Source organism: Schistocerca serialis, chromosome 11 (genome assembly GCF_023864345.2).
Source record: "Schistocerca serialis cubense isolate TAMUIC-IGC-003099 chromosome 11, iqSchSeri2.2, whole genome shotgun sequence".
Taxonomy (NCBI): Eukaryota; Metazoa; Arthropoda; class Insecta; order Orthoptera; family Acrididae; genus Schistocerca; species Schistocerca serialis.
The window spans coordinates 67,386,870-67,404,261 of record NC_064648.1 but is presented as its reverse complement, the minus strand read 5'-3'; the positions used below and the strand labels follow the sequence as shown (position 1 = coordinate 67,404,261).

The following is a 17,392-nucleotide window of genomic DNA, read 5'->3' as shown; positions in this document are numbered from 1 at the left end:
TCGATATAAAAGTTATCGTGTGATAAATTATTCAGTGTTCTTATTACAAATCATAGAAGTCATAATCTTTTTTGAAGTTTCCTTTTTAATAATATAGCTACATGTTTTTCATTCTGCTAACTTACATTAAACACAATAATTTTACATTTTCAAAGGATGTTGAAACTTTCCCACATGTTTTTAGCATCTTTACTTACAAGGGGAGGCCGCCAGTTGTGAAATTCAGATTAAATTCATACTGCGCATGATAAAAGCTCATGGCCAGAGGTGTAATGTGGCAAAGCACCAAGATGCACTTCTCAGCCGTTGTCGAGAAAATCGACAGTTAAAATAAACCGTTGCGGTGAAATACTCTCAACGATTAATAATTATCGACAGCGTCGTGGCGCAGCGGTAAGCGCTCGGGTTCGTAATCCGAAGGTCGCAGGATCGAATCTCGCGCCATGCAATTTTCTTTTTTCTTTTTTTTTTTTTTTTTTTCTTTTATTTTATTTTATTTTTATTTTTATTTTTTTTTTTTTTAGTATCTGTTTTTTGTTATTCAAATGTGTGTGTGTCTATATATATATATATATATATATATATATAAAAAAAAAAAAACAAAGATGGTGACTTACCGAACGAAAGCGCTGGCAGGTCGATAGACACACAAATATATATAATAGAAGGAAACATTCCACGTGGGAAAAATTATATATAAAAACAAAGATGAGGTGACTTACCGAACGAAAGTGCTGGCAGGTTGATAGACACACAAACATACACACAGAATTCAAGCTTTTGCAACAAACTGTTGCCTCATCAGGAAAGAGGGAAGGAGAGGGGAAGACGAAAGGAAGTGGGTTTTAAGGGAGAGGGTAAGGAGTCATTCCAATCCCGGGAGCGGAAAGACTTACCTTAGGGGGAAAAAAGGAGGAAAAAAGGACAGGTATACACTCGCACACACGCACATATCCATCCACACATACAGACACAAGCAGACATATGTTTATCTTTATACTATATACCTCTTTACTTCTGTATGCATCCTCTTTGGTTTGAAGCTGGCACAGTACTTACAGTAGAATATCTTTGGCTTCCCTCTGACAACCATGCCTCCATCCTTGCTACCTTCCCTGTTTTCCTTTCCCTGTTGCTTCATAACCTGGGTTGTGAGTAACTGAATCTACTTTCCCTTCTTCCCTTTCTTTCCCCTCTCTCCTCCCTGATGAAGGAACATTTGCTCCGAAAGCTAGGAACGTAAATTTTTGGTTCTGTTTTTTGTGTATCTATAGGCTGTACTGAGCTGAGGGAAGTGCTGGCAAGCCCCTCTATCTCTTTGTTAGTATTTGTTTCACATCTTTATATGAGATTTTCCATTAATCATTTAAAGTATAGCTATAGTAAATCGTATGTATTTTTTGGCATAGAATGCAAATAGGTTTAATTTTTCTTATACTTGTTGTGCACTTCTCGTATGATATTGTCATTAATTGTTATTGTTGTTGCTTTTTTTTAATTAAAAATATAGTTTATTCTGATTACATATGCGCATGGCCCAACACTAACTGCTGTACTTCATAACTGAAAGAAAGTTGGTGAAAAGTTGTAGGTAACAATTTTTGTTTCTTTGTTGCAGGGTAAAATCAGATGAAGACAATGGTTATCTGGGTGGAGTTCTGACAGTACAGAGAAATGGCTGCAACTTTTCCTGTGCACCAGATGGCACTACGTCCTGGTTTGCAAAATTGAATACTGTGCACGAGTACGATTTCTGGTGTACACGGCAGTACGCATCACGTCATTTTGCGGCCAAATTATGCTTGTAGCTTTTTCACCCACCGTGGTTTTGTAAAGTCTCTTTTGTCTAAGGAATAACTGTTGTATTGTTAATAAGAAAAAGAACAACAATAATCTCTGGAGCAAGAAAAAGAACAATAATAATACATGGAAGTGACAAAAGGGCATGTTCCAGTATGTGCAAGTTTTCTCTTTCATTTGTTAATTCCACTACTCTACTGTACATGACAGGCAGTGTCATACCTTATTTTCTGAGCAGGACTGTAGTTTTGAGATGGAGATGCAGATTCTAAAAACTGCTTATGCATACAGAACTGACATTGTAAGTTACTTATGACACACACTGAGCTATAATTTCGTGGTACAGTAGTGCTGAGATATTTCTTAATCTGTATTCTGTTGATATACTGGGTAGACAGCTACTGTATCAGCATAATGCTACAGGTTTATATTCCATTTGTGTGTGTGTGTGTGTGTGTGTGTGTGTGTGTGTGTGTGTGTGTGTGTGTGTGTGTCTGTCTGTCTGTCTCTGTGGAGCAATCGGCGACCTCTTCTGTCGGAGGAAACGTGTTCTTTGCAAGCATATTCTTTTCTCGAGCAATTTTAGAAGAAGTGAGTGCTTTCTGGAAGCAGACACTAAGTATCAGACTGTGTTAACATTTTCTGTTAAATTTCCAACGAGCTGATGTGGTTTCGGGAGCAGTATTCCCGTATCAAACTTCGGCCTTTCAGAAACTATCATGAGATCTGTTTCCTGGAGCTCACCCTTTTTGACAGTTTCAACACTCTGCCTAAGGGCCTGCCAAATAAATTGAGCCCCTCAGAAAGGTTCACCGATCAAAATCTGAGACACTGTCGGCAATGTACTGCAGTTCGTACCCAAACTTCGGTTCGGCATACGACGTACATTTCCCAGCAGTCACTAATATCCTGGGAAATATACCAGGTGTCTTTCACGAGAGTCATCAGATGCATTTTCTCCGGTGTTTCTGCAGAAATTTACAGTTTCGTTTTTGCATTGTGTAGATGGAGTTAGCCCAAACAATTGCTGCTTGTCACGTCTTTCAGACTCGTACGGGTCATGACAAGTGGTATGTCTCTCAGCTCAATATAATTCATTCAAAAGCGAACTGTGAGAAAATTGTAATCTATTAGTGGAAAGATTATATAGTTAGTACTGCTGTTACGGGGGGAGGTGACGACGAAACACAATTTGATACCACTAGTGACAAATTTTTAATCATCTTTGTAATATATTTAGTCATCCAGCAATTTTGTCTCATCTGTCAAAGGCATATCCCACATCTTGTCACCTTCCCATCACTTCGTCGCATGCCAGAGAATAGAAACTCACATAGAAGACGCTTCCTTTTACACCAGGAGCACGCCGATTATTTGCACTCCTCCTCTGACAGATCAAAAAGATGACAGAGAGAGAGAGAGAGAGAGAGAGAGAGAGAGTGTAGATTTTCAACTGTACCACAAAAGTCACTCTCATTTCACAAAAGTATAAACAATTACAGCTGTATTTGGAATTGATTAGCAACAGTGAGAGTAAGTTCAGCAAGCACAGGCATTTGCCTGCAGGGAAACAGTAACCTTTAGAAATGGGAATTGTAGAGCTGTCACAAGTCACATGTAATGTTTTCCTTATTTTACAGGTTTCACTCGACCACCACAAGCACCTTCAGAAATTGTGGCCGAGGGCCACTCGTTACAAATATGGGACTGCATATAACTGTCGGCTACATAATTTCTGAAGACGGTCGCTTCGGTCGTGTAAAATAAGGTAAAAGTTACGTGTGACTTGGGGTGGCACTACTGTTTTACTGGGAGTAAGTGTTGACACTGTGTCTCTGAAAAGCTAAAAAGGAGCACTTCCTTCGTCCTTTGTACTGAATTGAAAAAAGAAATGAAAGGGTACAGATTATCTACACACAAAATGAGAATCTACTGACACGTGGCATCTGCGCGAGCTGCAATTCTCCTGCTGATGCCTGAGAGTACATTCATCAACTAATTGTTCTCGTGTGTAGTCTGTTTCAGGATTGAAAAACTTATGAAATTATATCAAATGGAAAATTCACATGAGAAAATTATAAGAACACAGAGACAGAATTGCAGGTCAGTGCTTAGCACAGCGAGGCAAAAATCGAGTGCTGCCAATGGTCACGAAACAAAATTACACACACTATACTAATTTTCAAAACTAATCTGTCTTTCCTCCCTGAGGAAGAAACAAATAGTTTTAAAAGAGAGGATGGTGTCCAACTTTACTTACACGTGTATGTGTTTTGACATTACTAAACATTTTGCCTCCTGCGAAGGACAGTACATGTCTTATTATTTGAAAGACTAGCTAATGTCTGTCATCAAAAGGAGCGAAGCTTTCTTTTTGTGGTACATCTTTTATTTTTTATTTGTTCCTCTTTCATTTTGTTTGTGTGCTGTTTCCTTCCTTTGCTGTACATATTTACACTTGTGGCTAGTGCCCAACGCGTTCTTCAGCAGTAATTCCTGTGGAACTCATTACTATAAGCTATGAAATCCACATCTCATCTGTTACATTGGAACATTCACATTTCATTCCTTGTATATTTTGTGTTCGCATTTAATGTATTGCCTGTTCCTTTCTGTCCTTCCTCCCAACTTTCTCCCATCCGAAAATGCAGTCTTGAGTTTTAAAAATGTGTAATTCAGTGGTCCGTAGTAAGCTTTGCTGTCAGGCCTACCACAGTTCAGTATTGGTAGTGGTCTGTTTGCCTGTCATAATCATAGTTAGACAATTTTAGATTGGTTGTATTAGACATTGGGGTTGTGGGAAAACACTTTCTGCTCTTTCTCAAGTGTGTATGGCAAATGTGTTTCCCTAAGTGAATTATCTGGTGTACCAATTTCACACAAAGTGTAGTTATTATGTGTATCCAAAGATGGTCAGCACAACATGCTTATATCTGTAAATATATAATTAAATATTTTGTCTCACTGTATTTCTCACATGTAAATATGTTGTTTATTGGAGAGAATATATATATTTAGTAGCTGTATTGAGAATTTCTTTAGGGGCATGACATATATAGATTAAAAATACAAACTAGAGCACTTTTTTCAGATTATTGGAAAAAGCGTTACGTACATTTTATAAATGTGATTATGCCTAAAATTGATGGAAATTGAGGCACAAAATTATGTTGCTGCAAAGGCAGTAAGGCATTTATTTTCAAAATGTCATTTAATTTAATAAGCGTGCGATAAAGTACACGATAATGATTTTGTACGAGACTTCCCAGTGCTCGGCAAGAGTTGCATCGAGTCGGGATAAGTCGCCATTTGATAAATGCTTCTGGAGGTTGCCGTGCAGGTTTTCTGTTTCACTGTTGTGACAGGTGAAAGTACTAAATGAACAAAACATTGCATTGGGGCAAAAAAAAAAAAAAAAAGAAAGACAGGAACTGCAGTTTTTCAACAAGATATCTTTAAGCTAGTTACTCCCGTAAACACCAATAATCCTAACAGAACATTTTCGGTGTTCATTGCTGATGGGCTATTAAGGTTCACAGATAGCATTATATGTTCTGGAAAGTAGGTCACATTTTGCACTACAATGAAGTAAACCAGTCCTAAACTAGTAAACAATTTGTTTATCGGGAGGCCCATATCGATAAGTGTTATGAACATATTGTGAACGTACGAGGAAGTGACGTCGAGTGTGCGAAACAGCAGGCGTCTCACCCTACAGGAGCATTTATTTTAAATGTGAGTTTTGTATGTCAGAATGTTTGAACGTGATGAAATATGTTCATGCTCTTAAATGTCTGTATACAAATAAAAGTTGTTTATGCATTAAGAAAAATTCTCATTGAGAAGCAGTTTGTTTTGGGAAAACTCATTTCAATTTCAGAATTTTCTGCCCAGTGCAACTTAATTGTAATGGAATATGAATATTTATCACAAGAAATTTGTCATAGAATATGTGTGATACAATTTTGATAATATTGTTTGTGGGAGAGGTGTCAAATTTTACTCTTACATAGTGGCAGAACCTTTTGAAAGATATGGATTCCAGTTTACCAAAACAATCTGTTTATTTTCTCAGTTATTCACACATATATAGAACAAGTGGCAAAATGTGTATTGGTAGTTTCAGCTGTAATGCACATTTTGTCACAGTGCACGTCTGCATTAAATTTGCCTGACATTATGTGCACATTTAAGTGATATTTATTACATTCTGAGCGTATGAAGCTTTCAGACAACACTGGATACTATGTAGAAAAGAGTGCCGCACTATTTCTTTTTATGGGAGTATATCTCAAAGTATTATGTAAATTTTTACACAAACGATTTCTGAAGTGTGTGAGTTTTTGGCAAACATTTTTTTACCGAGCAAATTCTCAAAATTATGTGCGTCACATAGGTACTGGGAATCTGCCTAGTCAATGGTTTGATATTATAAAACTTGAAAGCTTCATTTGCCTCAGTAAATTGGCTTCTTAATTAGATTGTCTGGTGCAGTATTTAATTGGCACCAGTAAGCAACATTTTCTATTTGGTGTGCGGGTGTACTTTGGCCTATGTACGAATTAACTGTATACACACACTTGCAGTGCCCTTATGCCTCAGTATGTGTCACATAACCTTCTGGCACAAAAGCTATGTATCTGATACAATTCATTCCCTGTAATGTCAGGGTAAGGAAATGGTCATAACTTGTCTAAAGAATGGAGAGATCATTCCACTAGGGGCATCCAAAAATTGAATAGATGCCATAATAAATGGGTAGATTCTTTGGGCAAATTCCCTTTGATCCAGCACGGAGAATGGAAGTGTGTTCCAATATGTTACAGAGACTAGTCATAATGCCTTAGGGATGCAAAGTACCTGTCTTCTAAACAATTTTGTTTTTAATTTAAATCTCAACCTTGGGTCAAAAGATTGTGTGACCTGATGCTGAAATATGTAATAAAACAGCCAATATTTTAATGCTGCATTGTAGTAGTGGAGATAATTTAATGTTTAGGGTAGATACCTGTGCCATTTGAGGCACATTCCGCGACATCGGTGACACTTTCGTGCATACTGTTATGACTTAATTTTCGCCGTATATTTTCCTGTTTCATCATCAGTTTCTAGTATTTACCTACCCACCTTGTCAGCATGTTTACTTCTTTTGTACAATTAAGTCTGCCTCGACACTGGAGATAGTTAGGGGTTTTGTGTCCTATACACTGACTGTTCCACCCAAATGTGATACACAGATGTCTTTAATTGTCTGTATTGTTATTTTGATCTCACTGTCACTCCAAGAGCCACCTTCTGCAGTTTTTGTTGTCACAATTTGTAGCAGTCATTAGTACAGTTTTCCCTTTCTCTTGGAACTCGAACTGTGTTCTTGTAATTTGTGCACTCTACGCTGATTTTTTTCTTTCCTAATTGAGCTCATTGTTTTTTTGGGTTGTAGTTCTGATGCTCGCATTTTACTTTTGCTTCTTTTCAAAAAGAACTGTTAACTACCACAAAACTGTGGAGTGAACTGAATAGGTAGCAAATCTGCAGAAGAAATTTGTAATGTTTCAAACCAGGAAGGTTTGCTCCCTGAAAAGCAATATGGCCATTTTTAGATGTCAAAATTGTTTTTCCTGAAATTGATGCTTTATTCCTCAGGCAGGTGAAAGGCAAAATATGTGTTAAGCCACACCCCATTCCTATCAGGATCTGTTCTTGTTCAATGAGCTTTCCAGGTATTTTAGTCTGTTTTGTCCAGTTGTATTTTTACCCGCAGTTCTCCTCACGTGACACTTTAGCATCAGCATGACATGTGAAAAGCTGTCGCTTCTGAATATGCAGGCTGCCTAAAGAATAGTCTCAACGTGCAGCCGAAAATACTCTGGAGCGTTTCTTCTTAATGTTAAGTATCGTATAGCAGTTATGTCACAATAGTGTGACTGTTGGATTTGACAAGAAAATAACCTAGAACTGGCGTTCCCCTCTCTGCCATAAAGTGATTTGTGTAGCTGTAACTGGAGTCTGAGCTGCTTGCAAAAAATTTAGTTTTGCCATGGTGAAACTTCTACATTTGTCTCTTCTGTTATAAACTGTTATGCTCTATAAACTTGTGCGTGCACTGTTACTATTAAGTGTAGATCAGTGTAAGGTGTTCTGGCAGGATAGGCCAGGGATTTTAAAACCATTTTATTTCACAATTTGCTTCCATAGTTCGTAAGGAAAAAAGAAATTACAGTTAACTTAAAGAACAGAGAATCACCACCACTTCTTGTTGTTCCCAGACAGCAAACACCATCACTGTTTAAGATTTATACTCTACTCCTTGCCTAAGAGTCAAGTCACTCTCGTGTGACATTCCCACATGTTAAACAGTACTGTGAAGAAGTGACACGTGCTCCACCACTTCCAAATATCTCTGAAACTGATGGAATATGGAAATTTTAAATTTAATTGGGCTTCTGCAGCCGTATCAAAGTTTTTCAACCAATTGTGTGATGTTTATAAGTAAAATAATGTGACTCTTTAGATGCAGCCTGGTGTTATTTTTTGACAAGATTTCAGTTTTGTTATCTGCGATAAGATATGATTGAAGACAGTACATTGCCAGAGTTGTAGCACACAGCAAAGCAGTTTGTCGTGCATTGCTTACACCTTCTTTCTTGTGTTCCAAAATAGTTGTTTCTGGAACAGACCTTTATTCTGAGAAAAACAAAATTTTTCACACGTCTCTTGCGAGGAGTCATACCAGTGTTAGCTACAGTATACCACCATGTACTGAGACAGTATTTTAGGCTCTGTTCTTTTATTCAGACAAACTGGCCACAATTCACCCATCTCCACTTTCACCCCTTCCCTCCTCCAAAACGGTGGTCTTTTACATTACCTATCTTCAGAGAATTTGCTTCCTAGGTCCGTAGCTTGTAAAGCATTTTTGTGGAAATAGTTGTTCCACAGATACACTTCATTTTATTGTTATTAATCTCTCTGCCAACGCACACACTGAAACTAAACCACAGCAAGACAGTGTGTGATTTTAAGCATTTCCAATTTAAGATTATTTTGAACTCCTCTCAGGTATTCGGCGGGGTGGTGGCATCCACATTTTGCCGTACGTCAGCAAGCCGAATCGTCGGCATCCCCCACAGTTGGCAGTGTCGACTTGCCGAAATATCGCACAGTGTAGACGACGCTTCCCTTCGGAATACGCGAGAGCTGTTCGGAATAACCCGAGTAGGCAGGTGACACTGTCATCACAGACGCACACCTCGAAGTAGTGGCAGGGGCGGTCAGTAGAGGCTCCACATACATCAGTCTGTCTCCATTCTTAAGGCGAGTGCAGGCCACTGTACATGTTGACATTCTTTTTTAATGTGTTCTGTGTACGCACTGTGGCACAGTGTTCATTTTGGGCAGTGTATGTGTTATGTGCAATAATTCAGCTTTTACACTTGTCCCGAAGAATTGAGTTTCGAATTTTTAGGGGGAGGTCCCTCTGTTGGGGAATCCAGAAGCTTTAAGACGAAAAAGTCGTAAGTGTTAGAAATTTGCCAGATGTACAATTATTTTAAAGGAAAAAGTTTGTTTTACTTTTTTAAAACAATCTTATGTATGTGAATTTTGTTTTTTGGATAAAAAGCTCCTTCATATTTTACACAGATCAGATGAAATTGTTAGATTTACAGTTTTATACAAACATTTTGTGATAGTCTGTTTCACTGATAAGTGTAGTGTGATGTTTTTTATGCTACAGCTCAGCTGACTTCTGAATTCAGTGTAATACTGTTATGTTCCTACACTATTTTCTAATTCTGTATAAGTAATAAGTAACAGTGTCTGGAATATTGTAAAGAAAAAATAATAAATGTGAAATATTGAAGGAAACAGTGATTTCAGTAGCTTTTTGTACTAGTATCCACTAATTTAGTACCTTAATATCCACATGTTGAGCACAATAATGAAAGATTTTTCCATGAGCACTGCACAAAATAGAATAAACGGGGATCCTGAGTGTGTTTTAGGACACCACCAGCAAAAAAACAGAAAATAATGAAGACACTCGGGGGGATTCACTGTAGGTGATACAGTTGATCTTGTGAAATACTTCTGAATATGTTGTCTGAAAACTGTCTCGGACAACTAGTGCAAAGGAAATGTTTTAGATTTCATTACAAACAGGCCCGACCCTATCAACAGCTTCAGTATAGGGACCGTGATTAGTGATCACGATGTTGTCATAGTGACAGTGGTTACTAAAGTTAAGAAATCTGTCCAGAATTCCAGGAGAGTGTTTATGCTAGAAAAAGCAGTTGTTAGCATCCCACTTACGACACTGAAAGGACATCATTTAGCTTCCGTAAGTATTTAGGAGCATGCGTCATTAGCAAAAAGAAGCATGTTTCACAAGAGTAAAATTAAAAATAATTTTGGAGAAAAGAGCAGCAGCTCTAGGAATACGAAGAGCTCAGATGGAAAACCAGTCCTAAGCAAAGTAGGGAAAGGTGTGAGTACTATAGAGAGGCTTTATACAAGGGAGATGAACTTTAAGCCAATATTATAGACCTGGAAGAAGCTGTACATAAGACGAAGTGGGAGATATGATACTGTGAGAAGATTTTCACAGAGCCCTGAAAAAATCCAAGTCAAAACAAGGCCCCTGGAGTAGATGACATCCTGTCGGAACTACTGATGGCCTTGGGAGAGCCAGCCATGATGAAACTCGCTCATCTGGTGTGTAAGATGTATGATGCAGGCAAAATACCCTCAGACTGCTAACTCCAAACAAAGCATGTGCTGAACTATTTGTTTAGTAAGCCAGTGTTGCAAAATACTAACACATTATTTATAGAAGAATGAAAAACTTGTCGAAGCCAACCTCAGTGAAGATGAAATTGGATTTCAGAGAAACGAAGGAATGTGGGAGGCAATATTGACTCTGTGACTTGTTTTAGAAGATAGGTTAAGAAAAGGCAAACCTACATTTATAGGATCTGTAGACTTGGAGAAAGCTTTTGACAGTGTTGACTGGAATACTCTCTTTAAAATTCGGAAGGTAGCAGGGGTAAAGAACAGGGAGTATATTACCAAGTCCATTTTTCACCAAACATGAATACATACCTTTCAATTATAAACCAGCTTGTATTTTCCAAATAATACTTTCCCTAAAACTCCTCAACAGTTTCAATGTTAATTGCTCAGTATTTGTGTGTTAAACTTAAGTTACATCCTCATTTCCGCAATGGCAGCGTGCAACAATAAGATACTTGATAAAGATCCTCCTCTCATAAATTGATTACTTTAACAACTAGACTCCAAGTGAATGCTGCATTCCAGAATGCAGTTTTATGTAATAGTACAACGAGTCTAAGAACATCAAGCGTATTTGCAGGTGTTTCTCTGCGACTAAATTAGAAATAATTAATTGGATTTTTAACTAAATATGTTGATGTTTCTTGCTATGCTGACCTCACTCCGCCAGCTGGAGTGGCCGAGCAGTTCTAGGCACTACAGTCTCAGGTTCGAATCCTGCCTCGGGCATGGATGTGTGTGATGTCCTTAGGTTCGTTAGGTTTAAGTAGTTCTAAGTTCTAGGGGACTGATGACCTGAGAAGTTAAGTCCCATAGTGCTCAGAGCCATTTGAACCATTTTTTGACCGCACTCCGTGCACTGTAAATCACGTACAAGGGTCATTCAATAAGTAATGCTCCACATTTTTTTTCCCCAGAGCATATTTACTGTCAAGAGTCAGAATTTGGTGACAATATACATCAACATGTCTTATCCATCTCCTATTTTTCTACATAGTCTCCATCACATTCTACAGCCATACGCCAACATTGTGGAATAGCACATATTCCCTGCCGCTAAAAGTTTGTCCTGCAGGCGTAGCCATGTTTTCAATGCAACTGACACACTCATCATCTTCAAAGTGTGTCTTTAAGTGGCCCAACGAGATGGGAGTCCGTGGGTGCCAGGTCTGGACTGTAGGGTGGATGAGGCAATGGTGTCCAACACAGTCTGGCGAAGTGTTTCCGGGTTCTCAGACTTGTGTGTAGGTGTGCCATATTGTGTTGGAGCAAGATTTCTGGTGGATTCTTGTCCGATCGAACACGTCGGAAAGGGTTCTCGAGTTTATTCAGAGTCTTAACGTATGCCTCTGAATTGACGGTTGACTCTCTAGGCACTACAGCCACAAGAATGACGCCATCACAATCCCAGAAGACTGTCACCGTGACTTTTCCGGCAGAGGGAATTTGCTCTTTTGTGGTGAATGAGGATGATGCCACTCCACGGACTGCCTTTTCGTGTCCATTGCAAAGTGGTGCACTCGGCCTTCGTCCCCCATAACAACCCGTGACAGAAAGGCATCTCCATCGGCCTCAAAGCACTCCAACAATTCAGATGAAATGGCCTTTCTTCGAATCTTGTGGTCTGCTGTGGGCATTCGTGGAACCCATCGTGAGCACTTCTTTGAACATCTGAGAGTCTCGATCATTGCAGATGCACTTCCAATGCCAATCGACAATTTGAGGGCCAATTGTCGAGTTGTGATATGCCGGTCTACACGAATAATGGCATCCGCACGATTTGGCATGTCTGGACCAGTGGCTGTAACAGGACATCCCGAGTGTGGCTGATCGTGGAGCTCTGTTTCTGCATTTCTTGAGGCTGTAACTTTCTTTACCCATCGCCCAACTGTACTCCTATCAACTGCAGCATCACCATACACTGCACACGAACATTTATGGATGTTCATCATGGTTTATTTTTCTGCACAGAAGAATTCAATAACAGCACACTGCTTGTAATGTGAGCCGTATGTAGATGCCATTTTGACGCTGTACTATGGCTCTGCCATCTGCCAGAACGGTTTGAAACTTCACCTGCACACACAAAAAACTTCAGATATGAAGCACCAACAAGGACATTTGTTTGTGTATATTAATGTCTTCTTTAAAAAAATGTGGGGGTTACTTATTGAATGACCCTTGTACATAGTATAATGATACACTATAAGGCACGCTATTTTACCTGAGTCCATAAAGTATCAAACATGCCTGGTAAATCATTTGTAGAGTAAATGTTTCAATCACTGAAAGGATAATAAAGTGGTCCACAGAATATAGAAATTTACAAGAGGATATTAGGGACTGGTCTTCTATGATTTCTTTAATACTTACAGGATTTCAAGGTAATACTATAATGCAATTATCAAAAAACTTTAATAAATCGCCTTGGAAATTAGATTGTTTCCAATCCCATAGAAGTACAAAACATTTTAAATTTATTTACATAATATACATATATGTGGTGTATGTTCTTTTCGAAATGTCCGAAAGAACAGTCGCCATTTTTGATCCGGCAGCGATTATGAATTAAGGCACAAAGGAATTACAGACGTTGACTGTGAGCGGGCATTGATTGAAATCAGTGGGAAAAGTTGAAAATACGTGCAAGACTGGGATTCGAACCTCGGACTCCTGCTTATTAGGTAGAGGCTTTGACCACTGATCCATCTGGACACAGTGATCATTGCAACTTCATTGACTACCCTAGCATGCCTCCCATCCGACACAAATTCTCAACCCATCCACACACTATTAATGTAGTGCACTTGCCCATTATCTTCATTACTCGTGGCATTTCGCCGACTGCACTCAAGAGGTCATTGGCTGTTTCGTTTTAATTATATATACTGATCAACCGGACCAGTACGACTATTGACCTCTATCTATATAAACCCATCTGGGCGTTATCAGCATCACCTGATGAGGAATGGATGCTAGTCGGACACGTGCACAGTACACGTAGTATAAGTGAGCGTGCTAACTGTGTGTAGAAAGGGGAAGACGGAACGGGCTATCTGAGTTTGACCGAGGGCAGATTGTGACGGCTCAGTACTAGCATTTCGGAAACTGCACAGCTTGTCGGGTGTTCGAGGAGTGCTGCAGTCAGTGTCTCCGACAAGTGGCGAAACTGAAGTGAAACCGATTTGATTGTAGGGTCGGGCAGGCACTCCTCGTTACAGACGCCTGATGTCGTCGGCTCGGCAGTGGTAAAACAGGATAGGCGGCGAACTGTGGCAGAGCTGACATTAGACTCTAATGGTGGGCAGAGTAGAAGTGTGTCTGAGCACACAGTGCACCGAGGACTCCTAGTCGTTTCCCTTCCACGGTGCATCGCTGCTGTTACCCATAGCAAAAGGGGGCGTACCGGTGGTCACAGTGTATGTATGTGGTTTCTGTCCTTTCGGATGAAAAAATAGAGAGAGAGGAGACGGCCAATGATCTCTTCAGTATGGAAGCACACCAAGCTCAAACTCTTAATGGGAACGTGGGAAATGACACGAATAATGAGAACAATGGCCAGGAGGCACTACATTTTAGTGTGTGGATAAATAGAGGAAATGAGTCTGACGGGATGTGTGCTAGGGTTATCTGTGATTACCACTGTGTCTGGATGGCTCTGAGGTCAGAGCATCTACCTAGTGAGCGGGAGACTCAGGTTCGAATCCCGACCCTGTACAAATTTTCAGCTTTCCCCGTCGATTTCAATCGGTGTCTGCTCGCTGCCAGTGTCTCTAATTCCGCTGTGTCTTATTTACGTAGTCACTGGTTGCAGAGTGCCAAGCTGGTAATGGTAAGGTTGCGGGTTGGACTCTCATTGGCAACAGCTGTTCTTTTTCTACTTTTATTTAATTCCATACCTGCAGAAATGTTAATTAACAGATACTAAATGATAATTTTTAATAAAAATAACATCTTTCCTGTTTTTAATTACAAATAACATGAAAAGAAATTAAATTTGACATATCATGCAAAATGCCTTATTGTGAAATGAAAAAATTATATACATCAATAATATTGTTCAAGCTCTAGAAAGTATTTTATTTTATGTTTCGTATTTTTATAGCATATTTTAATTTATTGTGACTACTCACATTTTCATGCAATTGGTAGCTGAAAATAGAAAGTTTTTAATCGAAGAGGGCCAGTCTATAATGACCTCTTGTTAGTGTGGCTACATTTTAAACAATGTCAGATAATTTAATTGCTTTGACAATTGTTGTAACTAACCCATGTGGCCGAGCTCCGCTTCTAACTATAATATCCTTCAAACAAAAGTCCGTGCCTAGTAGTTAGAAGAAAGTACAGGTCACCTCCGTCTACAAGAAGGGTACTAGAAGTGATCCACAAAACAACCGTCCAATATCTTTGACACTGATTTGTTGTAGACTCTTGGAACATATTCTGAGCGCAAACATAATGAGGTATCTCGAACAGAATAACCCTCTCCACAAAAAGGTTGTCAGTTCAAATCCGAATAACTACTGAGGGAGATCCGTGTACAATGTCACATATACGATTTTACTGAGGATTATTCTTGCAGGAATTACGAGAGCTTACAGAACAGCAATGAGGATTTTGATGAGGCACAAGTTGTCTGGAGCAAATCACTGGACATTAAAGATTTCCAAATGAGAGATCATTAATCACTTCTGTTGATATCAAAAAGTGTATGACAGTACCCTTTGGGAGTTTTTCTGGGAACCCTTACAGAATTTGGTGCACACCAAAACAAAATCAACACAAAAACTGCAGGTGAATTTTCTGAACCAATTACAATTTATTCAAACTTGACACTGACAGGGTTAAGAACTGTCACTAAAACCATTTAATTATACATTTGAAAAAATGATGCGAGAATGGAAGCAGAAATGTTCAAAATACAGATCTTGGTATTTGATTGCCTGGCACTTCCCAATAATTTTGCACTTCTGGCACATAATGTGGAAGAAGCTGCACTCAAAATTCAGCTGGAAAACATAGCAGCAAATTGAGTCCTCCTTATAGGGCAGTCACAACTGTTTAAGTCCAGTTTGTAAAATGAATAAACTACAGAACAGTTGCTTAATCCACAATCTTTTACTGTTCGGAACACTTAAATTTCCATCATCTAGCGTAAAAAATAAAATTATTTTTTTTACACTGCACAATGGAACATTCGAGTGTTCTGAAACCTGTTGCATACGCAGTAGAAGATTGTGGATTAAGCAGCCAATGAGGGACAACAAATTTCATTCAAAAGGATAGGAATCTTTCTCATTCTGCTTAGCCATGGGCAGAGACAATACTTTCACTTTCTACTAGTGTCTGGCGTAATGCCAATGACAGGCATACTAATCAAAGATCCAAACTCAACCTCAGCAGATACAGCTCAGATGATAGTTGAAGATGCCTACAAATGGTTGACAGCTAACAATTAAAAAACAATCTCACAAAGACAAATATTATGTGGTTTCAAACCAGCAGTAATGACCTGTTAGCATCAGCAGAAGACATTAACGGCCACACACTAATTGCAACAGGCTTGGGGTCAAGTTGGACAATAAGTTCAAATGGAGTCTACACATTGACAAACTAATCAAGAAACTCAGCCCACCTTGTCACGTCCTTAGAAGCATCTCCCACAGTGTTGACCTAAACACAAGAATGTCAGCTCGTTTTGCATACTTTCATTCCCTGTCATCTGATATTATAAAGCACGTGCGTAACTAAGTACCGTATTGGAAAAAAACTCCTAAAATATTTTTTTTTAAATGAAAGTTTATTTGTACAAGAGCATATCTTCAACTATTTTTCTATGTAGTTGCCACTGTTGTTCAGACATATGTAATAGATGGAACCCAACTTGTCTATGCCCTGTTAATGGAAAACATCAATCGCATGAAACGCAACTCACACTTTTCTCTCGAGATGTACTTAAATCTTTGTATCGAGGCTACCTGGTAGATGTGGCACGTCTCGATTCTGGACAGCATTTCACTCACTACCACACCTAACCTTATTGTCAAAAGTACAATCATATGGGGTGTAGAGTGAAATTTGTCACTGGACTAGGGCTTCGTGGTAAGGAGGACGCAGCGTGTTACGTCGGATGGAAGAGTTATTGTCTGATGTAGAAGTAACTTCGGCTGTGCCCCAGGGAATCAGGGTTTCTCTTCAAAATGACTTGTGTACAATATCTGCAGAACATTCGGTTCTTGTGCAATAAATAATTGAAAGTGTTCCCAGACTTTATGTACACCCTGTATATAATTGGAATCGGTCAACTCATACAAATTACTGGGTGTAACACTTTTAGGGATACAAACTGGAATGATCACATAGTCTCAGTTGTGGGTACAGCAGATGGTAGACTTCGGTTTATTGGTAGTATACTGGGGAAGTTGTTGTTGTTGTTGTTGTTGTTGTTGTGGTCTTCAGTCCTGAGACTGGTTTGAATCAGCTCTCCATGCTAGTCTATCCTGTGCAAGCTTTTTCATCTCCCAGTACCTACTGCAACCTACATCCTTCTGAATCTGCTTAGTGTATTCATTTCTTGGTCTCCCTCTACGATTTTTACCCTCCACGCTGCCCTCCAATACTAAATTGGTGATCCCTTGATGCCTCAGAACATGTCCTACCAACCGATCCCTTCTTCTGGTCAAGTTGTGCTACAAACTTCTCTTCTCCCCAATCCCATTCAATACTTCCTCATTAGTTATGTGATCTACCCATCTAATTTTCAGCATTCTTCTGTAGCACCACATTTCGAAAGCTTCTATTC

General features: G+C 39.1%; 1 protein-coding gene across 1 annotated transcript in view; it reads left to right on the top strand.

Moving 5' to 3' along the window:
- LOC126426851 (mucin-19) overlaps positions 1 to 9,666 on the top strand; it is a 129,301-nt gene extending 119,635 nt beyond the window's left edge. The window contains exon 14 of the mRNA XM_050088872.1: positions 1,619 to 9,666. The gene's annotated coding sequence lies outside the window, so the exon portion shown is untranslated. The remainder of the gene's footprint in view (positions 1 to 1,618) is intronic.
- Positions 9,667 to 17,392: the final 7,726 nt, after the last annotated feature.